Source organism: Lissotriton helveticus, chromosome 11 (genome assembly GCF_964261635.1).
Source record: "Lissotriton helveticus chromosome 11, aLisHel1.1, whole genome shotgun sequence".
Taxonomy (NCBI): Eukaryota; Metazoa; Chordata; class Amphibia; order Caudata; family Salamandridae; genus Lissotriton; species Lissotriton helveticus.
The window spans coordinates 709,738,744-709,762,371 of NC_136072.1; the positions used below are offsets into that span (position 1 = coordinate 709,738,744).

At 44.2% G+C, this 23,628-nt stretch overlaps 25 non-coding genes across 25 annotated transcripts; all 25 read left to right on the forward strand.

The window, feature by feature from the left end:
• The first annotated feature begins 889 nt into the window (after positions 1–889).
• Positions 890–971, forward strand: TRNAS-UGA (transfer RNA serine (anticodon UGA)). Its single transcript has one exon. It is a non-coding gene; the product is annotated as a tRNA-Ser (tRNA).
• Positions 972–1,515: 544 nt separating this feature from the next.
• On the forward strand, positions 1,516–1,597 carry TRNAS-CGA (transfer RNA serine (anticodon CGA)). The gene has a single exon. It is a non-coding gene; the product is annotated as a tRNA-Ser (tRNA).
• A 1,147-nt stretch (positions 1,598–2,744) lies between these two features.
• On the forward strand, positions 2,745–2,826 carry TRNAS-UGA (transfer RNA serine (anticodon UGA)). The gene has a single exon. It is a non-coding gene; the product is annotated as a tRNA-Ser (tRNA).
• A 544-nt stretch (positions 2,827–3,370) lies between these two features.
• On the forward strand, positions 3,371–3,452 carry TRNAS-CGA (transfer RNA serine (anticodon CGA)). Its single transcript has one exon. It is a non-coding gene; the product is annotated as a tRNA-Ser (tRNA).
• Positions 3,453–4,599: 1,147 nt separating this feature from the next.
• Positions 4,600–4,681, forward strand: TRNAS-UGA (transfer RNA serine (anticodon UGA)). The gene has a single exon. It is a non-coding gene; the product is annotated as a tRNA-Ser (tRNA).
• A 544-nt stretch (positions 4,682–5,225) lies between these two features.
• TRNAS-CGA (transfer RNA serine (anticodon CGA)) lies at positions 5,226–5,307 on the forward strand. The gene has a single exon. It is a non-coding gene; the product is annotated as a tRNA-Ser (tRNA).
• A 1,146-nt stretch (positions 5,308–6,453) lies between these two features.
• On the forward strand, positions 6,454–6,535 carry TRNAS-UGA (transfer RNA serine (anticodon UGA)). Its single transcript has one exon. It is a non-coding gene; the product is annotated as a tRNA-Ser (tRNA).
• A 543-nt stretch (positions 6,536–7,078) lies between these two features.
• On the forward strand, positions 7,079–7,160 carry TRNAS-CGA (transfer RNA serine (anticodon CGA)). Its single transcript has one exon. It is a non-coding gene; the product is annotated as a tRNA-Ser (tRNA).
• A 1,147-nt stretch (positions 7,161–8,307) lies between these two features.
• On the forward strand, positions 8,308–8,389 carry TRNAS-UGA (transfer RNA serine (anticodon UGA)). The gene has a single exon. It is a non-coding gene; the product is annotated as a tRNA-Ser (tRNA).
• Positions 8,390–8,933: 544 nt separating this feature from the next.
• TRNAS-CGA (transfer RNA serine (anticodon CGA)) lies at positions 8,934–9,015 on the forward strand. Its single transcript has one exon. It is a non-coding gene; the product is annotated as a tRNA-Ser (tRNA).
• A 1,147-nt stretch (positions 9,016–10,162) lies between these two features.
• On the forward strand, positions 10,163–10,244 carry TRNAS-UGA (transfer RNA serine (anticodon UGA)). The gene has a single exon. It is a non-coding gene; the product is annotated as a tRNA-Ser (tRNA).
• Positions 10,245–10,788: 544 nt separating this feature from the next.
• Positions 10,789–10,870, forward strand: TRNAS-CGA (transfer RNA serine (anticodon CGA)). Its single transcript has one exon. It is a non-coding gene; the product is annotated as a tRNA-Ser (tRNA).
• Positions 10,871–12,017: 1,147 nt separating this feature from the next.
• Positions 12,018–12,099, forward strand: TRNAS-UGA (transfer RNA serine (anticodon UGA)). The gene has a single exon. It is a non-coding gene; the product is annotated as a tRNA-Ser (tRNA).
• Positions 12,100–12,643: 544 nt separating this feature from the next.
• TRNAS-UGA (transfer RNA serine (anticodon UGA)) lies at positions 12,644–12,725 on the forward strand. The gene has a single exon. It is a non-coding gene; the product is annotated as a tRNA-Ser (tRNA).
• A 1,147-nt stretch (positions 12,726–13,872) lies between these two features.
• TRNAS-UGA (transfer RNA serine (anticodon UGA)) lies at positions 13,873–13,954 on the forward strand. Its single transcript has one exon. It is a non-coding gene; the product is annotated as a tRNA-Ser (tRNA).
• A 544-nt stretch (positions 13,955–14,498) lies between these two features.
• Positions 14,499–14,580, forward strand: TRNAS-CGA (transfer RNA serine (anticodon CGA)). Its single transcript has one exon. It is a non-coding gene; the product is annotated as a tRNA-Ser (tRNA).
• A 1,147-nt stretch (positions 14,581–15,727) lies between these two features.
• On the forward strand, positions 15,728–15,809 carry TRNAS-UGA (transfer RNA serine (anticodon UGA)). Its single transcript has one exon. It is a non-coding gene; the product is annotated as a tRNA-Ser (tRNA).
• Positions 15,810–16,354: 545 nt separating this feature from the next.
• TRNAS-CGA (transfer RNA serine (anticodon CGA)) lies at positions 16,355–16,436 on the forward strand. Its single transcript has one exon. It is a non-coding gene; the product is annotated as a tRNA-Ser (tRNA).
• A 1,146-nt stretch (positions 16,437–17,582) lies between these two features.
• TRNAS-UGA (transfer RNA serine (anticodon UGA)) lies at positions 17,583–17,664 on the forward strand. The gene has a single exon. It is a non-coding gene; the product is annotated as a tRNA-Ser (tRNA).
• Positions 17,665–18,208: 544 nt separating this feature from the next.
• TRNAS-CGA (transfer RNA serine (anticodon CGA)) lies at positions 18,209–18,290 on the forward strand. The gene has a single exon. It is a non-coding gene; the product is annotated as a tRNA-Ser (tRNA).
• A 1,147-nt stretch (positions 18,291–19,437) lies between these two features.
• On the forward strand, positions 19,438–19,519 carry TRNAS-UGA (transfer RNA serine (anticodon UGA)). The gene has a single exon. It is a non-coding gene; the product is annotated as a tRNA-Ser (tRNA).
• Positions 19,520–20,062: 543 nt separating this feature from the next.
• On the forward strand, positions 20,063–20,144 carry TRNAS-CGA (transfer RNA serine (anticodon CGA)). Its single transcript has one exon. It is a non-coding gene; the product is annotated as a tRNA-Ser (tRNA).
• A 543-nt stretch (positions 20,145–20,687) lies between these two features.
• Positions 20,688–20,769, forward strand: TRNAS-CGA (transfer RNA serine (anticodon CGA)). Its single transcript has one exon. It is a non-coding gene; the product is annotated as a tRNA-Ser (tRNA).
• A 1,146-nt stretch (positions 20,770–21,915) lies between these two features.
• TRNAS-UGA (transfer RNA serine (anticodon UGA)) lies at positions 21,916–21,997 on the forward strand. Its single transcript has one exon. It is a non-coding gene; the product is annotated as a tRNA-Ser (tRNA).
• Positions 21,998–22,541: 544 nt separating this feature from the next.
• Positions 22,542–22,623, forward strand: TRNAS-CGA (transfer RNA serine (anticodon CGA)). Its single transcript has one exon. It is a non-coding gene; the product is annotated as a tRNA-Ser (tRNA).
• Positions 22,624–23,628: the final 1,005 nt, after the last annotated feature.

Below are 23,628 nucleotides of genomic sequence, written 5' to 3' on the forward strand. Positions count from 1 at the left end.
CTCTTTCTGAGTACACTAAAGGGCCCAGTCCCAACGCTGTAATATAGGGAAAAGAGGGTAGAAATGCGCAGTGATTGATTACTGCTCATCTGTGCCCTGTCACTCACTTTGAGTGATACGTGTTGCTATTTTTATTAATTGTATGAAAGCAAGCAAAATAAGTGAGGGCAACAGAGCCCTGCTGGTACCTGCCCCTTCCTTCGGTTACTTTATTTTTTAGGTCTCGGTCTGACGTGAGCAGCGAATGGCTCGTATACGACAACATGGAGCTGCAATGGCCGAGTGGTTAAGGCGTTGGACTCGAAATCAATGGGGTTTCCCTGCGCAGGTCCGAATCCTGCTTCCAGCCTCGTGCGATTTTGCATGAACACCATTTGGTTTGATAAGGAAATGTTCACTTCTCGTTACGCAATCCTCATCAAATAACAGAGTTAAACAGCAAAAACTCAAACTAAATGTAAACATTAAGACAATTTCAACACTCAGGAAGTGTTTTAGAGAGCAGGTGGCTCAGAAGGGTTCGTAGTCTGGACCTGTCCTGCCTGATCTTGACGAGTCACGAAAAGAGTAATTTTGTTATGTAGCGTATCTTGTTTAGGCTTTTGGATTCTTTCTGAGTACACTTAAGGGCCCATTCCAGAGCCGTAATATAGGGAAAAGAGGGCAGAAATGTGCAGTGATTGATTACTGCTCATCTGTGCCCTGTCACTCACTTTGAGTGATGCTTGTTGCTATTTTTATTAATTGTATGAAAGCATGCAAAATAAGTGAGGGAGACAGGGCACTGCTGGTACGTGCCCCGTCCTTCCGTTACTTTAATTTTTAGGTCTCGGCCTGATGTGAGCAGCGCATGGCTCGTATACGACAACAGTGACGTCATACTCACGCAGCTGCGATGGCCGAGTGGTTAAGGCGTTGGACTTGAAATCCAATGGGGTTTCCCCGCGTAGGTTCGAATCCTGCTTGCAGCGTCATGATATTTTGCATGAACACCATTTGGTTTAGTTAAGTAAATGTTCACTTCTCGTTATGCAATCCTCATCAAGTCACAGAGTTAAACGGCAAAAACTCAAACTATATGTAAACATTGAGACAATTTCTACACCCAGGAAGTGTTTCAGAAAGCAGGTGGCTAGGAATGGTTTGTAGTCTGGACATGTCCTGCCTGATCTAGACAAGTCAGGAAAAGAGTATTTTTTTTTTATGAAGCGTGTCTTGTTTAGGCTTTTGGACTTTTTCTGAGTACACTTAAGGGCCCGTTGCCACCGCCGTAATAGAGGGAAAAGAGGGTAGAAATGCACAGTGAATGATTACCGCTCATCTGTGCCCTGTCACTCACTTTGAGTGATACGTGTTGCTATTTTTATTAATTGTATGGAAGCATGTGAAATAAGTGAGGGCAACAGGGCACTGCTGGTTCCTGCCCCGTCCTTTTGTTACTTTATTTTTTAGGTCTCGGCCTGACGTGAGCAGCGCATGGCTCATATACGACAACAGAGACATCATACTCATGGAGCTGCGATGGCTGAGTGGTTAAGGCGTTGGACTCGAAATTCAATGGGGTTTCCCTGCGCAGGTTCGCATCTTGCTTGCAGCATCGGGAGATTTTGCATGAACACCATTTGGTTTGTTAAGGAAATGTTCACTTCTCGTTACGCAATCCTCATCAAGTCACAGAATTAAACAGCAAAAACTCAAACTATATGTAAACATTACGACAATTTCAACACTCTGGAAGTGTTTTAGAGAGCAGGTGGTTTAAAGGGTTCGTAGTCTGGACCTGTCCTGCTTGATCTTGACGAGTCACGAAAAGAGTCATTTTTTTTTTGTAGAGTGTCTTGTTTAGGCTTTTGGACTCTTTCTGAGTACACTTAAGGGCCCAGTCCCAGCGCTGTAATATAGGGAAAAGAGGGTAGAAATGCGCAGTGATTGATTACTGCTCATCTGTGCCCTGTCACTCACTTTGAGTGATACATGTTGCTATTTTTATTAATTGTATGAAAGCAAGCGAAATAAGTGAGGGCAACAGAGCCCTGCTGGTACCTGCCCCTTCCTTCGGTTACTTTATTTTTTAGGTCTCGGTCTGACGTGAGCAGCGAATGGCTCGTATACGACAACATGGAGCTGCAATGGCCGAGTGGTTAAGGCGTTGGACTCGAAATCAATGGGGTTTCCCTGCGCAGGTCCGAATCCTGCTTCCAGCCTCGTGCGATTTTGCATGAACACCATTTGGTTTGATAAGGAAATGTTCACTTCTCGTTACGCAATCCTCATCAAGTAACAGAGTTAAACAGCAAAAACTCAAACTAAATGTAAACATTAAGACAATTTCAACACTCAGGAAGTGTTTTAGAGAGCAGGTGGCTCGGAAGGGTTCGTAGTCTGGACCTGTCCTGCCTGATCTTGACGAGTCACGAAAAGAGTAATTTTGTTATGTAGCGTATCTTGTTTAGGCTTTTGGACTCTTTCTGAGTACACTTAAGGGCCCATTCCAGAGCCGTAATATAGGGAAAAGAGGGCAGAAATGTGCAGTGATTGATTACTGCTCATCTGTGCCCTGTCACTCACTTTGAGTGATGCTTGTTGCTATTTTTATTAATTGTATGAAAGCATGCGAAATAAGTGAGGGAGACAGGGCACTGCTGGTACGTGCCCCGTCCTTCCGTTACTTTAATTTTTAGGTCTCGGCCTGATGTGAGCAGCGCATGGCTCGTATACGACAACAGTGACTTCATACTCACGCAGCTGCGATGGCCGAGTGGTTAAGGCGTTGGACTTGAAATCCAATGGGGTTTCCCCGCGTAGGTTCGAATCCTGCTTGCAGCGTCATGATATTTTGCATGAACACCATTTGGTTTAGTTAAGTAAATGTTCACTTCTCGTTATGCAATCCTCATCAAGTCACAGAGTTAAACGGCAAAAACTCAAACTATATGTAAACATTGAGACAATTTCTACACCCAGGAAGTGTTTCAGAGAGCAGGTGGCTAGGAATGGTTTGTAGTCTGGACATGTCCTGCCTGATCTAGACAAGTCAGGAAAAGAGTATTTTTTTTTTATGAAGCGTGTCTTGTTTAGGCTTTTGGACTTTTTCTGAGTACACTTAAGGGCCCGTTGCCACCGCCGTAATAGAGGGAAAAGAGGGTAGAAATGCACAGTGAATGATTACCGCTCATCTGTGCCCTGTCACTCACTTTGAGTGATACGTGTTGCTATTTTTATTAATTGTATGAAAGCATGTGAAATAAGTGAGGGCAACAGGGCACTGCTGGTTCCTGCCCCGTCCTTTTGTTACTTTATTTTTTAGGTCTCGGCCTGACGTGAGCAGCGCATGGCTCATATACGACAACAGAGACATCATACACATGGAGCTGCGATGGCCGAGTGGTTAAGGCGTTGGACTCGAAATTCAATGGGGTTTCCCTGCGCAGGTTCGCATCCTGCTTGCAGCATCGGGCGATTTTGCATGAACACCATTTGGTTTGTTAAGGAAATGTTCACTTCTCGTTACGCAATCCTCATCAAGTCACAGAATTAAACAGCAAAAACTCAAACTAAATGTAAACATTACGACAATTTCAACACTCTGGAAGTGTTTTAGAGAGCAGGTGGTTTAAAGGGTTCGTAGTCTGGACCTGTCCTGCTTGATCTTGACGAGTCACGAAAAGAGTCATTTTTTTTTTGTAGAGTGTCTTGTTTAGGCTTTTGGACTCTTTCTGAGTACACTTAAGGGCCCAGTCCCAGCGCTGTAATATAGGGAAAAGAGGGTAGAAATGCGCAGTGATTGATTACTGCTCATCTGTGCCCTGTCAATCACTTTGAGTGATACATGTTGCTATTTTTATTAATTGTATGAAAGCAAGCGAAATAAGTGAGGGCAACAGAGCCCTGCTGGTACCTGCCCCTTCCTTCGGTTACTTTATTTTTTAGGTCTCGGTCTGACGTGAGCAGCGAATGGCTCGTATACGACAACATGGAGCTGCAATGGCCGAGTGGTTAAGGCGTTGGACTCGAAATCAATGGGGTTTCCCTGCGCAGGTCCGAATCCTGCTTCCAGCCTCGTGCGATTTTGCATGAACACCATTTGGTTTGATAAGGAAATGTTCACTTCTCGTTACGCAATCCTCATCAAGTAACAGAGTTAAACAGCAAAAACTCAAACTAAATGTAAACATTAAGACAATTTCAACACTCAGGAAGTGTTTTAGAGAGCAGGTGGCTCGGAAGGGTTCGTAGTCTGGACCTGTCCTGCCTGATCTTGACGAGTCACGAAAAGAGTAATTTTGTTATGTAGCATATCTTGTTTAGGCTTTTGGACTCTTTCTGAGTACACTTAAGGGCCCATTCCAGAGCCGTAATATAGGGAAAAGAGGGCAGAAATGTGCAGTGATTGATTACTGCTCATCTGTGCCCTGTCACTCACTTTGAGTGATGCTTGTTGCTATTTTTATTAATTGTATGAAAGCATGCGAAATAAGTGAGGGAGACAGGGCACTGCTGGTACGTGCCCCGTCCTTCCGTTACTTTAAATTTTAGGTCTCGGCCTGATGTGAGCAGCGCATGGCTCGTATACGACAACAGTGACGTCATACTCACGCAGCTGCGATGGCCGAGTGGTTAAGGCGTTGGACTTGAAATCCAATGGGGTTTCCCCGCGTAGGTTCGAATCCTGCTTGCAGCGTCATGATATTATGCATGAACACCATTTGGTTTAGTTAAGTAAATGTTCACTTCTCGTTATGCAATCCTCATCAAGTCACAGAGTTAAACGGCAAAAACTCAAACTATATGTAAACATTGAGACAATTTCTACACCCAGGAAGTGTTTCAGAGAGCAGGTGGCTAGGAATGGTTTGTAGTCTGGACATGTCCTGCCTGATCTAGACAAGTCAGGAAAAGAGTATTTTTTTTTTATGAAGCGTGTCTTGTTTAGGCTTTTGGACTTTTTCTGAGTACACTTAAGGGCCCGTTGCCACCGCCGTAATAGAGGGAAAAGAGGGTAGAAATGCACAGTGAATGATTACCGCTCATCTGTGCCCTGTCACTCACTTTGAGTGATACGTGTTGCTATTTTTATTAATTGTATGAAAGCATGAGAAATAAGTGAGGGCAACAGGGCACTGCTGGTTCCTGCCCCGTCCTTTTGTTACTTTATTTTTTAGGTCTCGGCCTGACGTGAGCAGCGCATGGCTCATATACGACAACAGAGACATCATACTCATGGAGCTGCGATGGCCGAGTGGTTAAGGCGTTGGACTCGAAATTCAATGGGGTTTCCCTGCGCAGGTTCGCATCCTGCTTGCAGCATCGGGCGATTTTGCGTGAACACCAATTGGTTTGTTAAGGAAATGTTCACTTCTCGTTACGCAATCCTCATCAAGTCATAGAATTAAACAGCAAAAACTCAAACTAAATGTAAACATTACGACAATTTCAACACTCTGGAAGTGTTTTAGAGAGCAGGTGGTTTAAAGGGTTCGTAGTCTGGACCTGTCCTGCTTGATCTTGACGAGTCACGAAAAGAGTCATTTTTTTTTGTAGAGTGTCTTGTTTAGGCTTTTGGACTCTTTCTGAGTACACTAAAGGGCCCAGTCCCAACGCTGTAATATAGGGAAAAGAGGGTAGAAATGCGCAGTGATTGATTACTGCTCATCTGTGCCCTGTCACTCACTTTGAGTGATACGTGTTGCTATTTTTATTAATTGTATGAAAGCAAGCGAAATAAGTGAGGGCAACAGAGCCCTGCTGGTACCTGCCCCTTCCTTCGGTTACTTTATTTTTTAAGTCTCGGTCTGACGTGAGCAGCGAATGGCTCGTATACAACAACATGGAGCTGCAATGGCCGAGTGGTTAAGGCGTTGGACTCGAAATCAATGGGGTTTCCCTGCGCAGGTCCGAATCCTGCTTCCAGCCTCGTGCGATTTTGCATGAACACCATTTGGTTTGATAAGGAAATGTTCACTTCTCGTTACGCAATCCTCATCAAGTAACAGAGTTAAACAGCAAAAACTCAAACTAAATGTAAACATTAAGACAATTTCAACACTCAGGAAGTGTTTTAGAGAGCAGGTGGCTCGGAAGGGTTCGTAGTCTGGACCTGTCCTGCCTGATCTTGACGAGTCACGAAAAGAGTAATTTTGTTATGTAGCGTATCTTGTTTAGGCTTTTGGATTCTTTCTGAGTACACTTAAGGGCCCATTCCAGAGCCGTAATATAGGGAAAAGAGGGCAGAAATGTGAAGTGATTGATTACTGCTCATCTGTGCCCTGTCACTCACTTTGAGTGATGCTTGTTGCTATTTTTATTAATTGTATGAAAGCATGCGAAATAAGTGAGGGAGACAGGGCACTGCTGGTACGTGCCCCGTCCTTCCGTTACTTTAATTTTTAGGTCTCGGCCTGATGTGAGCAGCGCATGGCTCGTATACGACAACAGTGACGTCATACTCACGCAGCTGCGATGGCCGAGTGGTTAAGGCGTTGGACTTGAAATCCAATGGGGTTTCCCCACGTAGGTTCGAATCCTGCTTGCAGTGTCATGATATTTTGCATGAACACCATTTGGTTTAGTTAAGTAAATGTTCACTTCTCGTTATGCAATCCTCATCAAGTCACAGAGTTAAACGGCAAAAACTCAAACTATATGTAAACATTGAGACAATTTCTACACCCAGGAAGTGTTTCAGAGAGCAGGTGGCTAGGAATGGTTTGTAGTCTGGACATGTCCTGCCTGATCTAGACAAGTCAGGAAAAGAGTATTTTTTTTTATGAAGCGTGTCTTGTTTAGGCTTTTGGACTTTTTCTGAGTACACTTAAGGGCCCGTTGCCACCGCCGTAATAGAGGGAAAAGAGGGTAGAAATGCACAGTGAATGATTACCGCTCATCTGTGCCCTGTCACTCACTTTGAGTGATACGTGTTGCTATTTTTATTAATTGTATGAAAGCATGTGAAATAAGTGAGGGCAACAGGGCACTGCTGGTTCCTGCCCCGTCCTTTTGTTACTTTATTTTTTAGGTCTCGGCCTGACGTGAGCAGCGCATGGCTCATATACGACAACAGAGACATCATACTCATGGAGCTGCGATGGCCGAGTGGTTAAGGCGTTGGACTCGAAATTCAATGGGGTTTCCCTGCGCAGGTTCGCATCTTGCTTGCAGCATCGGGTGATTTTGCATGAACACCATTTGGTTTGTTAAGGAAATGTTCACTTCTCGTTACGCAATCCTCATCAAGTCACAGAATTAAACAGCAAAAACTCAAACTAAATGTAAACATTACGACAATTTCAACACTCTGGAAGTGTTTTAGAGAGCAGGTGGTTTAAAGGGTTCGTAGTCTGGACCTGTCCTGCTTGATCTTGACGAGTCACGAAAAGAGTCATTTTTTTTTTGTAGAGTGTCTTGTTTAGGCTTTTGGACTCTTTCTGAGTACACTTAAGGGCCCAGTCCCAGCGCTGTAATACAGGGAAAAGAGGGTAGAAATGTGCAGTTATTGATTACCGCTCATCTGTGCCCTGTCACTCACTTTGAGTGATACATGTTGCTATTTTTATTAATTGTATGAAAGCAAGCGAAATAAGTGAGGGCAACAGAGCCCTGCTGGTACCTGCCCCTTCCTTCGGTTACTTTATTTTTTAGGTCTCGGTCTGACGTGAGCAGCGAATGGCTCGTATACGACAACATGGAGCTGCAATGGCCGAGTGGTTAAGGCGTTGGACTCAAAATCAATGGGGTTTCCCTGCGCAGGTCCGAATCCTGCTTCCAGCCTCGTGCGATTTTGCATGAACACCATTTGGTTTGATAAGGAAATGTTCACTTCTCGTTACGCAATCCTCATCAAGTAACAGAGTTAAACAGCAAAAACTCAAACTAAATGTAAACATTAAGACAATTTCAACACTCAAGAAGTGTTTTAGAGAGCAGGTGGCTCGGAAGGGTTCGTAGTCTGGACCTGTCCTGCCTGATCTTGACGAGTCACGAAAAGAGTAATTTTGTTATGTAGCGTATCTTGTTTAGGCTTTTGGACTCTTTCTGAGTACACTTAAGGGCCCATTCCAGAGCCGTAATATAGGGAAAAGAGGGCAGAAATGTGCAGTGATTGATTACTGCTCATCTGTGCCCTGTCACTCACTTTGAGTGATGCTTGTTGCTATTTTTATTAATTGTATGAAAGCATGCGAAATAAGTGAGGGAGACAGGGCACTGCTGGTACGTGCCCCGTCCTTCCGTTACTTTAATTTTTAGGTCTCGGCCTGATGTGAGCAGCGCATGGCTCGTATACGACAACAGTGACGTCATACTCACGCAGCTGCGATGGCCGAGTGGTTAAGGCGTTGGACTTGAAATCCAATGGGGTTTCCCCGCGTAGGTTTGAATCCTGCTTGCAGCGTCATGATATTTTGCATGAACACCATTTGGTTTAGTTAAGTAAATGTTCACTTCTCGTTATGCAATCCTCATCAAGTCACAGAGTTAAACGGCAAAAACTCAAACTATATGTAAACATTGAGACAATTTCTACACCCAGGAAGTGTTTCAGAGAGCAGGTGGCTAGGAATGGTTTGTAGTCTGGACATGTCCTGCCTGATCTAGACAAGTCAGGAAAAGAGTATTTTTTTTTTATGAAGCGTGTCTTGTTTAGGCTTTTGGACTTTTTCTGAGTACACTTAAGGGCCCGTTGCCACCGCCGTAATAGAGGGAAAAGAGGGTAGAAATGCACAGTGAATGATTACCGCTCATCTGTGCCCTGTCACTCACTTTGAGTGATACGTGTTGCTATTTTTATTAATTGTATGAAAGCATGTGAAATAAGTGAGGGCAACAGGGCACTGCTGGTTCCTGCCCCGTCCTTTTGTTACTTTATTTTTTAGGTCTCGGCCTGACGTGAGCAGCGCATGGCTCATATACGACAACAGAGACATCATACTCATGGAGCTGCGATGGCCGAGTGGTTAAGGCGTTGGACTCGAAATTCAATGGGGTTTCCCTGTGCAGGTTCGCATCCTGCTTGCAGCATCGGGCGATTTTGCATGAACACCATTTGGTTTGTTAAGGAAATGTTCACTTCTCGTTACGCAATCCTCATCAAGTCACAGAATTAAACAGCAAAAACTCAAACTAAATGTAAACATTACGACAATTTCAACACTCTGGAAGTGTTTTAGAGAGCAGGTGGTTTAAAGGGTTCGTAGTCTGGACCTGTCCTGCTTGATCTTGACGAGTCACGAAAAGAGTCATTTTTTTTTTGTAGAGTGTCTTGTTTAGGCTTTTGGACTCTTTCTGAGTACACTTAAGGGCCCAGTCCCAGCGCTGTAATATAGGGAAAAGAGGGTAGAAATGCGCAGTGATTGATTACTGCTCATCTGTGCCCTGTCACTCACTTTGAGTGATACATGTTGCTATTTTTATTAATTGTATGAAAGCAAGCGAAATAAGTGAGGGCAACAGAGCCCTGCTGGTACCTGCCCCTTCCTTCGGTTACTTTATTTTTTAGGTCTCGGTCTGACGTGAGCAGCGAATGGCTCGTATACGACAACATGGAGCTGCAATGGCCGAGTGGTTAAGGCGTTGGACTCGAAATCAATGGGGTTTCCCTGCGCAGGTCCGAATCCTGCTTCCAGCCTCGTGCGATTTTGCATGAACACCATTTGGTTTGATAAGGAAATGTTCACTTCTCGTTACGCAATCCTCATCAAGTAACAGAGTTAAACAGCAAAAACTCAAACTAAATGTAAACATTAAGACAATTTCAACACTCAGGAAGTGTTTTAGAGAGCAGGTGGCTCGGAAGGGTTCGTAGTCTGGACCTGTCCTGCCTGATCTTGACGAGTCACGAAAAGAGTAATTTTGTTATGTAGCGTATCTTGTTTAGGCTTTTGGACTCTTTCTGAGTACACTTAAGGGCCCATTCCAGAGCCGTAATATAGGGAAAAGAGGGCAGAAATGTGCAGTGATTGATTACTGCTCATCTGTGCCCTGTCACTCACTTTGAGTGATGCTTGTTGCTATTTTTATTAATTGTATGAAAGCATGCGAAATAAGTGAGGGAGACAGGGCACTGCTGGTACGTGCCCCGTCCTTCCGTTACTTTAATTTTTAGGTCTCGGCCTGATGTGAGCAGCGCATGGCTCGTATACGACAACAGTGACTTCATACTCACGCAGCTGCGATGGCCGAGTGGTTAAGGCGTTGGACTTGAAATCCAATGGGGTTTCCCCGCGTAGGTTCGAATCCTGCTTGCAGCGTCATGATATTTTGCATGAACACCATTTGGTTTAGTTAAGTAAATGTTCACTTCTCGTTATGCAATCCTCATCAAGTCACAGAGTTAAACGGCAAAAACTCAAACTATATGTAAACATTGAGACAATTTCTACACCCAGGAAGTGTTTCAGAGAGCAGGTGGCTAGGAATGGTTTGTAGTCTGGACATGTCCTGCCTGATCTAGACAAGTCAGGAAAAGAGTATTTTTTTTTTATGAAGCGTGTCTTGTTTAGGCTTTTGGACTTTTTCTGAGTACACTTAAGGGCCCGTTGCCACCGCCGTAATAGAGGGAAAAGAGGGTAGAAATGCACAGTGAATGATTACCGCTCATCTGTGCCCTGTCACTCACTTTGAGTGATACGTGTTGCTATTTTTATTAATTGTATGAAAGCATGTGAAATAAGTGAGGGCAACAGGGCACTGCTGGTTCCTGCCCCGTCCTTTTGTTACTTTATTTTTTAGGTCTCGGCCTGACGTGAGCAGCGCATGGCTCATATACGACAACAGAGACATCATACACATGGAGCTGCGATGGCCGAGTGGTTAAGGCGTTGGACTCGAAATTCAATGGGGTTTCCCTGCGCAGGTTCGCATCCTGCTTGCAGCATCGGGCGATTTTGCATGAACACCATTTGGTTTGTTAAGGAAATGTTCACTTCTCGTTACGCAATCCTCATCAAGTCACAGAATTAAACAGCAAAAACTCAAACTAAATGTAAACATTACGACAATTTCAACACTCTGGAAGTGTTTTAGAGAGCAGGTGGTTTAAAGGGTTCGTAGTCTGGACCTGTCCTGCTTGATCTTGACGAGTCACGAAAAGAGTCATTTTTTTTTTGTAGAGTGTCTTGTTTAGGCTTTTGGACTCTTTCTGAGTACACTTAAGGGCCCAGTCCCAGCGCTGTAATATAGGGAAAAGAGGGTAGAAATGCGCAGTGATTGATTACTGCTCATCTGTGCCCTGTCAATCACTTTGAGTGATACATGTTGCTATTTTTATTAATTGTATGAAAGCAAGCGAAATAAGTGAGGGCAACAGAGCCCTGCTGGTACCTGCCCCTTCCTTCGGTTACTTTATTTTTTAGGTCTCGGTCTGACGTGAGCAGCGAATGGCTCGTATACGACAACATGGAGCTGCAATGGCCGAGTGGTTAAGGCGTTGGACTCGAAATCAATGGGGTTTCCCTGCGCAGGTCCGAATCCTGCTTCCAGCCTCGTGCGATTTTGCATGAACACCATTTGGTTTGATAAGGAAATGTTCACTTCTCGTTACGCAATCCTCATCAAGTAACAGAGTTAAACAGCAAAAACTCAAACTAAATGTAAACATTAAGACAATTTCAACACTCAGGAAGTGTTTTAGAGAGCAGGTGGCTCGGAAGGGTTCGTAGTCTGGACCTGTCCTGCCTGATCTTGACGAGTCACGAAAAGAGTAATTTTGTTATGTAGCATATCTTGTTTAGGCTTTTGGACTCTTTCTGAGTACACTTAAGGGCCCATTCCAGAGCCGTAATATAGGGAAAAGAGGGCAGAAATGTGCAGTGATTGATTACTGCTCATCTGTGCCCTGTCACTCACTTTGAGTGATGCTTGTTGCTATTTTTATTAATTGTATGAAAGCATGCGAAATAAGTGAGGGAGACAGGGCACTGCTGGCACGTGCCCCGTCCTTCCGTTACTTTAAATTTTAGGTCTCGGCCTGATGTGAGCAGCGCATGGCTCGTATACGACAACAGTGACGTCATACTCACGCAGCTGCGATGGCCGAGTGGTTAAGGCGTTGGACTTGAAATCCAATGGGGTTTCCCCGCGTAGGTTCGAATCCTGCTTGCAGCGTCATGATATTATGCATGAACACCATTTGGTTTAGTTAAGTAAATGTTCACTTCTCGTTATGCAATCCTCATCAAGTCACAGAGTTAAACGGCAAAAACTCAAACTATATGTAAACATTGAGACAATTTCTACACCCAGGAAGTGTTTCAGAGAGCAGGTGGCTAGGAATGGTTTGTAGTCTGGACATGTCCTGCCTGATCTAGACAAGTCAGGAAAAGAGTATTTTTTTTTTATGAAGCGTGTCTTGTTTAGGCTTTTGGACTTTTTCTGAGTACACTTAAGGGCCCGTTGCCACCGCCGTAATAGAGGGAAAAGAGGGTAGAAATGCACAGTGAATGATTACCGCTCATCTGTGCCCTGTCACTCACTTTGAGTGATACGTGTTGCTATTTTTATTAATTGTATGAAAGCATGAGAAATAAGTGAGGGCAACAGGGCACTGCTGGTTCCTGCCCCGTCCTTTTGTTACTTTATTTTTTAGGTCTCGGCCTGACGTGAGCAGCGCATGGCTCATATACGACAACAGAGACATTGTACTCATGGAGCTGCGATGGCCGAGTGGTTAAGGTGTTGGACTTGAAATTCAATGGGGTTTCCCTGCGCAGGTTCGCATCCTGCTTGCAGCATCGGGCGATTTTGCATGAACACCATTTGGTTTGTTAAGGAAATGTTCACTTCTCGTTACGCAATCCTCATCAAGTCACAGAATTAAACAGCAAAAACTCAAACTAAATGTAAACATTACGACAATTTCAACACTCTGGAAGTGTTTTAGAGAGCAGGTGGTTTAAAGGGTTCGTAGTCTGGACCTGTCCTGCTTGATCTTGACGAGTCACGAAAAGAGTCATTTTTTTTTTGTAGAGTGTCTTGTTTAGGCTTTTGGACTCTTTCTGAGTACACTAAAGGGCCCAGTCCCAGCGCTGTAATATAGGGAAAAGAGGGTAGAAATGCGCAGTGATTGATTACTGCTCATCTGTGCCCTGTCACTCACTTTGAGTGATACGTGTTGCTATTTTTATTAATTGTATGAAAGCAAGCGAAATAAGTGAGGGCAACAGAGCCCTGCTGGTACCTGCCCCTTCCTTCGGTTACTTTATTTTTTAGGTCTCGGTCTGACGTGAGCAGCGAATGGCTCGTATACGACAACATGGAGCTGCAATGGCCGAGTGGTTAAGGCGTTGGACTCGAAATCAATGGGGTTTCCCTGCGCAGGTCCGAATCCTGCTTCCAGCCTCGTGCGATTTTGCATGAACACCATTTGGTTTGATAAGGAAATGTTCACTTCTCGTTACGCAATCCTCATCAAGTAACAGAGTTAAACAGCAAAAACTCAAACTAAATGTAAACATTAAGACAATTTCAACACTCAGGAAGTGTTTTAGAGAGCAGGTGGCTCGGAAGGGTTCGTAGTCTGGACCTGTCCTGCCTGATCTTGACGAGTCACGAAAAGAGTAATTTTGTTATGTAGCGTATCTTGTTTAGGCTTTTGGACTCTTTCTGAGTACACTTAAGGGCCCATTCCAGAGCCGTAATATAGGGAAAAGAGGGCAGAAATGTGCAGTGATTGATTACTGCTCATCTGTGCCCTGTCACTCACTTTGAGTGATGCTTGTTGCTATTTTTATTAATTGTATGAAAGCATGCGAAATAAGTGAGGGAGACAGGGCACTGCTGGTACGTGCCCCGTCCTTCCGTTACTTTAAATTTTAGGTCTCGGCCTGATGTGAGCAGCGCATGGCTCGTATACGACAACAGTGACGTCATACTTACGCAGCTGCGATGGCCGAGTGGTTAAGGCGTTGGACTTGAAATCCAATGGGGTTTCCCCGCGTAGGTTTGAATCCTGCTTGCAGCGTCATGATATTTTGCATGAACACCATTTGGTTTAGTTAAGTAAATGTTCACTTCTCGTTATGCAATCCTCATCAAGTCACAGAGTTAAACGGCAAAAACTCAAACTATATGTAAACATTGAGACAATTTCTACACCCAGGAAGTGTTTCAGAGAGCAGGTGGCTAGGAATGGTTTGTAGTCTGGACATGTCCTGCCTGATCTAGACAAGTCAGGAAAAGAGTATTTTTTTTTTATGAAGCGTGTCTTGTTTAGGCTTTTGGACTTTTTCTGAGTACACTTAAGGGCCCGTTGCCACCGCCGTAATAGAGGGAAAAGAGGGTAGAAATGCACAGTGAATGATTACCGCTCATCTGTGCCCTGTCACTCACTTTGAGTGATACGTGTTGCTATTTTTATTAATTGTATGAAAGCATGTGAAATAAGTGAGGGCAACAGGGCACTGCTGGTTCCTGCCCCGTCCTTTTGTTACTTTATTTTTTAGGTCTCGGCCTGACGTGAGCAGCGCATGGCTCATATACGACAACAGAGACATCATACTCATGGAGCTGCGATGGCCGAGTGGTTAAGGCGTTGGACTCGAAATTCAATGGGGTTTCCCTGTGCAGGTTCGCATCCTGCTTGCAGCATCGGGCGATTTTGCGTGAACACCAATTGGTTTGTTAAGGAAATGTTCACTTCTCGTTACGCAATCCTCATCAAGTCATAGAATTAAACAGCAAAAACTCAAACTAAATGTAAACATTACGACAATTTCAAAACTCTGGAAGTGTTTTAGAGAGCAGGTGGTTTAAAGGGTTCGTAGTCTGGACCTGTCCTGCTTGATCTTGACGAGTCACGAAAAGAGTCATTTTTTTTTTGTAGAGTGTCTTGTTTAGGCTTTTGGACTCTTTCTGAGTACACTTAAGGGCCCAGTCCCAACGCTGTAATATAGGGAAAAGAGGGTAGAAATGTGCAGTGATTGATTACCGCTCATCTGTGCCCTGTCACTCACTTTGAGTGATACGTGTTGCTATTTTTATTAATTGTATGAAAGCAAGCGAAATAAGTGAGGGCAACAGAGCCCTGCTGGTACCTGCCCCTTCCTTCGGTTACTTTATTTTTTAAGTCTCGGTCTGACGTGAGCAGCGAATGGCTCGTATACGACAACATGGAGCTGCAATGGCCGAGTGGTTAAGGCGTTGGACTCGAAATCAATGGGGTTTCCCTGCGCAGGTCCGAATCCTGCTTCCAGCCTCGTGCGATTTTGCATGAACACCATTTGGTTTGATAAGGAAATGTTCACTTCTCGTTACGCAATCCTCATCAAGTAACAGAGTTAAACAGCAAAAACTCAAACTAAATGTAAACATTAAGACAATTTCAACACTCAGGAAGTGTTTTAGAGAGCAGGTGGCTCGGAAGGGTTCGTAGTCTGGACCTGTCCTGCCTGATCTTGACGAGTCACGAAAAGAGTAATTTTGTTATGTAGCGTATCTTGTTTAGGCTTTTGGACTCTTTCTGAGTACACTTAAGGGCCCATTCCAGAGCCGTAATATAGGGAAAAGAGGGCAGAAATGTGCAGTGATTGATTACTGCTCATCTGTGCCCTGTCACTCACTTTGAGTGATGCTTGTTGCTATTTTTATTAATTGTATGAAAGCATGCGAAATAAGTGAGGGAGACAGGGCACTGCTGGTACGTGCCCCGTCCTTCCGTTACTTTAATTTTTAGGTCTCGGCCTGATGTGAGCAGCGCATGGCTCGTATACGACAACAGTGACGTCATACTCACGCAGCTGCGATGGCCGAGTGGTTAAGGCGTTGGACTTGAAATCCAATGGGGTTTCCCCGCGTAGGTTTGAATCCTGCTTGCAGCGTCATGATATTTTGCATGAACACCATTTGGTTTAGTTAAGTAAATGTTCACTTCTCGTTATGCAATCCTCATCAAGTCACAGAGTTAAACGGCAAAAACTCAAACTATATGTAAACATTGAGACAATTTCTACACCCAGGAAGTGTTTCAGAGAGCAGGTGGCTAGGAATGGTTTGTAGTCTGGACATGTCCTGCCTGATCTAGACAAGTCAGGAAAAGAGTATTTTTTTTTTTATGAAGCGTGTCTTGTTTAGGCTTTTGGACTTTTTCTGAGTACACTTAAGGGCCCGTTGCCACCGCCGTAATAGAGGGAAAAGAGGGTAGAAATGCACAGTGAATGATTACCGCTCATCTGTGCCCTGTCACTCACTTTGAGTGATACGTGTTGCTATTTTTATTAATTGTATGAAAGCATGTGAAATAAGTGAGGGCAACAGGGCACTGCTGGTTCCTGCCCCGTCCTTTTGTTACTTTATTTTTTAGGTCTCGGCCTGACGTGAGCAGCGCATGGCTCATATACGACAACAGAGACATCATACTCATGGAGCTGCGATGGCCGAGTGGTTAAGGCGTTGGACTCGAAATTCAATGGGGTTTCCCTGTGCAGGTTCGCATCCTGCTTGCAGCATCGGGCGATTTTGCATGAACACCATTTGGTTTGTTAAGGAAATGTTCACTTCTCGTTACGCAATCCTCATCAAGTCACAGAATTAAACAGCAAAAACTCAAACTAAATGTAAACATTACGACAATTTCAACACTCTGGAAGTGTTTTAGAGAGCAGGTGGTTTAAAGGGTTCGTAGTCTGGACCTGTCCTGCTTGATCTTGACGAGTCACGAAAAGAGTCATTTTTTTTTGTAGAGTGTCTTGTTTAGGCTTTTGGACTCTTTCTGAGTACACTTAAGGGCCCAGTCCCAGCGCTGTAATATAGGGAAAAGAGGGTAGAAATGCGCAGTGATTGATTACTGCTCATCTGTGCCCTGTCACTCACTTTGAGTGATACATGTTGCTATTTTTATTAATTGTATGAAAGCAAGCGAAATAAGTGAGGGCAACAGAGCCCTGCTGGTACCTGCCCCTTCCTTCGGTTACTTTATTTTTTAGGTCTCGGTCTGACGTGAGCAGCGAATGGCTCGTATACGACAACATGGAGCTGCAATGGCCGAGTGGTTAAGGCGTTGGACTCGAAATCAATGGGGTTTCCCTGCGCAGGTCCGAATCCTGCTTCCAGCCTCGTGCGATTTTGCATGAACACCATTTGGTTTGATAAGGAAATGTTCACTTCTCGTTACGCAATCCTCATCAAGTAACAGAGTTAAACAGCAAAAACTCAAACTAAATGTAAACATTAAGACAATTTCAACACTCAGGAAGTGTTTTAGAGAGCAGGTGGCTCGGAAGGGTTCGTAGTCTGGACCTGTCCTGCCTGATCTTGACGAGTCACGAAAAGAGTAATTTTGTTATGTAGCGTATCTTGTTTAGGCTTTTGGACTCTTTCTGAGTACACTTAAGGGCCCATTCCAGAGCCGTAATATAGGGAAAAGAGGGCAGAAATGTGCAGTGATTGATTACTGCTCATCTGTGCCCTGTCACTCACTTTGAGTGATGCTTGTTGCTATTTTTATTAATTGTATGAAAGCATGCGAAATAAGTGAGGGAGACAGGGCACTGCTGGTACGTGCCCCGTCCTTCCGTTACTTTAATTTTTAGGTCTCGCCCTGATGTGAGCAGCGCATGGCTCGTATACGACAACAGTGACGTCATACTCACGCAGCTGTGATGGCCGAGTGGTTAAGGCGTTGGACTTGAAATCCAATGGGGTTTCCCCGCGTAGGTTCGAATCCTGCTTGCAGCGTCATGATATTTTGCATGAACACCATTTGGTTTAGTTAAGTAAATGTTCACTTCTCGTTATGCAATCCTCATCAAGTCACAGAGTTAAACGGCAAAAACTCAAACTATATGTAAACATTGAGACAATTTCTACACCCAGGAAGTGTTTCAGAGAGCAGGTGGCTAGGAATGGTTTGTAGTCTGGACATGTCCTGCCTGATCTAGACAAGTCAGGAAAAGAGTATTTTTTTTTTATGAAGAGTGTCTTGTTTAGGCTTTTGGACTTTTTCTGAGTACACTTAAGGGCCCGTTGCCACCGCCGTAATAGAGGGAAAAGAGGGTAGAAATGCACAGTGAATGATTACCGCTCATCTGTGCCCTGTCACTCACTTTGAGTGATACGTGTTGCTATTTTTATTAATTGTATGAAAGCATGTGAAATAAGTGAGGGCAACAGGGCACTGCTGGTTCCTGCCCCGTCCTTTTGTTACTTTATTTTTTAGGTCTCGGCCTGACGTGAGCAGCGCATGGCTCATATACGACAACAGAGACATCATACTCATGGAGCTGCGATGGCCGAGTGGTTAAGGCGTTGGACTCGAAATTCAATGGGGTTTCCCTGCGCAGGTTCGCATCCTGCTTGCAGCATCGGGCGATTTTGCATGAACACCATTTGGTTTGTTAAGGAAATGTTCACTTCTCGTTACGCAATCCTCATCAAGTCACAGAATTAAACAGCAAAAACTCAAACTAAATGTAAACATTACGACAATTTCAACACTCTGGAAGTGTTTTAGAGAGCAGGTGGTTTAAAGGGTTCGTAGTCTGGACCTGTCCTGCTTGATCTTGACGAGTCATGAAAAGAGTCATTTTTTTTTTGTAGAGTGTCTTGTTTAGGCTTTTGGACTCTTTCTGAGTACACTTAAGGGCCCAGTCCCAGCGCTGTAATATAGGGAAAAGAGGGTAGAAATGCGCAGTGATTGATTACTGCTCATCTGTGCCCTGTCACTCACTTTGAGTGATACATGTTGCTATTTTTATTAATTGTATGAAAGCAAGCGAAATAAGTGAGGGCAACAGAGCCCTGCTGGTACCTGCCCCTTCCTTCGGTTACTTTATTTTTTAGGTCTCGGTCTGACGTGAGCAGCGAATGGCTCGTATACGACAACATGGAGCTGCAATGGCCGAGTGGTTAAGGCGTTGGACTCGAAATCAATGGGGTTTCCCTGCGCAGGTCCGAATCCTGCTTCCAGCCTCGTGCGATTTTGCATGAACACCATTTGGTTTGATAAGGAAATGTTCACTTCTCGTTACGCAATCCTCATCAAGTAACAGAGTTAAACAGCAAAAACTCAAACTAAATGTAAACATTAAGACAATTTCAACACTCAGGAAGTGTTTTAGAGAGCAGGTGGCTCGGAAGGGTTCGTAGTCCGGACCTGTCCTGCCTGATCTTGACGAGTCACGAAAAGAGTAATTTTGTTATGTAGCGTATCTTGTTTAGGCTTTTGGATTCTTTCTGAGTACACTTAAGGGCCCATTCCAGAGCCGTAATATAGGGAAAAGAGGGCAGAAATGTGCAGTGATTGATTACTGCTCATCTGTGCCCTGTCACTCACTTTGAGTGATGCTTGTTGCTATTTTTATTAATTGTATGAAAGCATGCAAAATAAGTGAGGGAGACAGGGCACTGCTGGTACGTGCCCCGTCCTTCCGTTACTTTAATTTTTAGGTCTCGGCCTGATGTGAGCAGCGCATGGCTCGTATACGACAACAGTGACGTCATACTCACGCAGCTGCGATGGCCGAGTGGTTAAGGCGTTGGACTTGAAATCCAATGGGGTTTCCCCGCGTAGGTTCGAATCCTGCTTGCAGCGTCATGATATTTTGCATGAACACCATTTGGTTTAGTTAAGTAAATGTTCACTTCTCGTTATGCAATCCTCATCAAGTCACAGAGTTAAACGGCAAAAACTCAAACTATATGTAAACATTGAGACAATTTCTACACCCAGGAAGTGTTTCAGAGAGCAGGTGGCTAGGAATGGTTTGTAGTCTGGACATGTCCTGCCTGATCTAGACAAGTCAGGAAAAGAGTATTTTTTTTTATGAAGCGTGTCTTGTTTAGGCTTTTGGACTTTTTCTGAGTACACTTAAGGGCCCGTTGCCACCGCCGTAATAGAGGGAAAAGAGGGTAGAAATGCACAGTGAATGATTACCGCTCATCTGTGCCCTGTCACTCACTTTGAGTGATACGTGTTGCTATTTTTATTAATTGTATGAAAGCATGTGAAATAAGTGAGGGCAACAGGGCACTGCTGGTTCCTGCCCCGTCCATTTGTTACTTTAAATTTTAGGTCTCGGCCTGATGTGAGCAGCGCATGGCTCGTATACGACAACAGTGACGTCATACTCATGGAGCTGCGATGGCCGAGTGGTTAAGGCGTTGGACTCGAAATTCAATTGGGTTTCCCCGCGTAGGTTCGCATCCTGCTTGCAGCATCGGGCGATTTTGCATGAACACCATTTGGTTTGTTAAGGAAATGTTCACTTCTCGTTATGCAATCCTCATCAAGTCACAGAGTTAAACGGCAAAAACTCAAACTATATGTAAACATTGAGACAATTTCTACACCCAGGAAGTGTTTCAGAGAGCAGGTGGCTAGGAATGGTTTGTAGTCTGGACATGTCCTGCCTGATCTAGACAAGTCAGGAAAAGAGTATTTTTTTTTTATGAAGCGTGTCTTGTTTAGGCTTTTGGACTTTTTCTGAGTACACTTAAGGGCCCGTTGCCACCGCCGTAATAGAGAGAAAAGATGGTAGAAATGCACAGTGAATGATTACCGCTCATCTGTGCCCTGTCACTCACTTTGAGTGATACGTGTTGCTATTTTTATTAATTGTATGAAAGCATGTGAAATAAGTGAGGGCAACAGGGCACTGCTGGTTCCTGCCCCGTCCTTTTGTTACTTTATTTTTTAGGTCTCGGCCTGACGTGAGCAGCGCATGGCTCATATACGACAACAGAGACATCATACTCATGGAGCTGCGATGGCCGAGTGGTTAAGGTGTTGGACTCGAAATTCAATGGGGTTTCCCTGCGCATGTTCGCATCCTGCTTGCAGCATCGTGTGAGTTTGCATGAACACCATTTGGTTTGTTAAGGAAATGTTCACTTCTCGTTACGCAATCCTCATCAAGTCACAGAATTAAACAGCAAAAACTCAAACTAAATTTAAACATTACGACAATTTCAACACTCTGGAAGTGTTTTAGAGAGCAGGTGGTTTAAAGGGTTCGTAGTCTGGACCTGTCCTGCTTGATCTTGACGAGTCACGAAAAGAGTCATTTTTTTTTTGTAGAGTGTCTTGTTTAGGCTTTTGGACTCTTTCTGAGTACACTTAAGGGCCCAGTCCCAGCGCTGTAATATAGGGAAAAGAGGGTAGAAATGCGCAGTGATTGATTACTGCTCATCTGTGCCCTGTCACTCACTTTGAGTGATACGTGTTGCTATTTTTATTAATTGTATGAAAGCAAGCGAAATAAGTGAGGGCAACAGAGCCCTGCTGGTACCTGCCCCTTCCTTCGGTTACTTATTTTTTAGGTCTCGGTCTGACGTGAGCAGCGAATGGCTCGTATACGACAACATGGAGCTGCAATGGCCGAGTGGTTAAGGCGTTGTACTCGAAATCAATGGGGTTTCCCTGCGCAGGTCCGAATCCTGCTTCCAGCCTCGTGCGATTTTGCATGAACACCATTTGGTTTGATAAGGAAATGTTCACTTCTCGTTACGCAATCCTCATCAAGTAACAGAGTTAAACAGCAAAAACTCAAACTAAATGTAAACATTAAGACAATTTCAACACTCAGGAAGTGTTTTAGAGAACAGGTGGCTCGGAAGGGTTCGTAGTCTGGACCTGTCCTGCCTGATCTTGACGAGTCACGAAAAGAGTAATTTTGTTATGTAGCGTATCTTGTTTAGGCTTTTGGACTCTTTCTGAGTACACTTAAGGGCCCATTCCAGAGCCGTAATATAGGGAAAAGAGGGCAGAAATGTGCAGTGATTGATTACTGCTCATCTGTGCCCTGTCACTCACTTTGAGTGATGCTTGTTGCTATTTTTATTAATTGTATGAAAGCATGCGAAATAAGTGAGGGAGACAGGGCACTGCTGGTACGTGCCCCGTCCTTCCGTTACTTTAATTTTTAGGTCTCGGCCTGATGTGAGCAGCGCATGGCTCGTATACGACAACAGTGACGTCATACTCACGCAGCTGTGATGGCCGAGTGGTTAAGGCGTTGGACTTGAAATCCAATGGGGTTTCCCCGCGTAGGTTCGAATCCTGCTTGCAGCGTCATGATATTTTGCATGAACACCATTTGGTTTAGTTAAGTAAATGTTCACTTCTCGTTATGCAATCCTCATCAAGTCACAGAGTTAAACGGCAAAAACTCAAACTATATGTAAACATTGAGACAATTTCTACACCCAGGAAGTGTTTCAGAGAGCAGGTGGCTAGGAATGGTTTGTAGTCTGGACATGTCCTGCCTGATCTAGACAAGTCAGGAAAAGAGTATTTTTTTTTTATGAAGCGTGTCTTGTTTAGGCTTTTGGACTTTTTCTGAGTACACTTAAGGGCCCGTTGCCACCGCCGTAATAGAGGGAAAAGAGGGTAGAAATGCACAGTGAATGATTACCGCTCATCTGTGCCCTGTCACTCACTTTGAGTGATACGTGTTGCTATTTTTATTAATTGTATGAAAGCATGTGAAATAAGTGAGGGCAACAGGGCACTGCTGGTTCCTGCCTCGTCCTTTTGTTACTTTATTTTTTAGGTCTCGGCCTGACGTGAGCAGCGCATGGCTCATATACGACAACAGAGACATCATACTCATGGAGCTGCGATGGCCGAGTGGTTAAGGCGTTGGACTCGAAATTCAATGGGGTTTCCCTGAGCAGGTTCGCATCCTGCTTGCAGCATCGGGTAATTTTGCATGAACACCATTTGGTTTGTTAAGGAAATGTTCACTTCTCGTTACGCAATCCTCATCAAGTCACAGAATTAAACAGCAAAAACTCAAACTAAATGTAAACATTACGACAATTTCAACACTCTGGAAGTGTTTTAGAGAGCAGGTGGTTTAAAGGGTTCGTAGTCTGGACCTGTCCTGCTTGATCTTGACGAGTCACGAAAAGAGTCATTTTTTTTTTTTAGAGTGTCTTGTTTAGGCTTTTGGACTCTTTCTGAGTACACTTAAGGGCCCAGTCCCAGCGCTGTAATATAGGGAAAAGAGGGTAGAAATGCGCAGTGATTGATTACTGCTCATCTGTGCCCTGTCACTCACTTTGAGTGATACGTGTTGCTATTTTTATTAATTGTATGAAAGCAAGCGAAATAAGTGAGGGCAACAGAGCCCTGCTGGTACCTGCCCCTTCCTTCGGTTACTTTATTTTTTAGGTCTCGGTCTGACGTGAGCAGCGAATGGCTCGTATACGACAACATGGAGCTGCAATGGCCGAGTGGTTAAGGCGTTGGACTCGAAATCAATGGGGTTTCCCTGCGCAGGTCCGAATCCTGCTTCCAGCCTCGTGCGATTTTGCATGAACACCATTTGGTTTGATAAGGAAATGTTCACTTCTCGTTACGCAATCCTCATCAAGTAACAGAGTTAAACAGCAAAAACTCAAACTAAATGTAAACATTAAGACAATTTCAACACTCAGGAAGTGTTTTAGAGAGCAGGTGGCTCGGAAGGGTTCGTAGTCTGGACCTGTCCTGCCTGATCTTGACGAGTCACGAAAAGAGTAATTTTGTTATGTAGCGTATCTTGTTTAGGCTTTTGGACTCTTTCTGAGTACACTTAAGGGCCCATTCCAGAGCCGTAATATAGGGAAAAGAGGGCAGAAATGTGCAGTGATTGATTACTGCTCATCTGTGCCCTGTCACTCACTTTGAGTGATGCTTGTTGCTATTTTTATTAATTG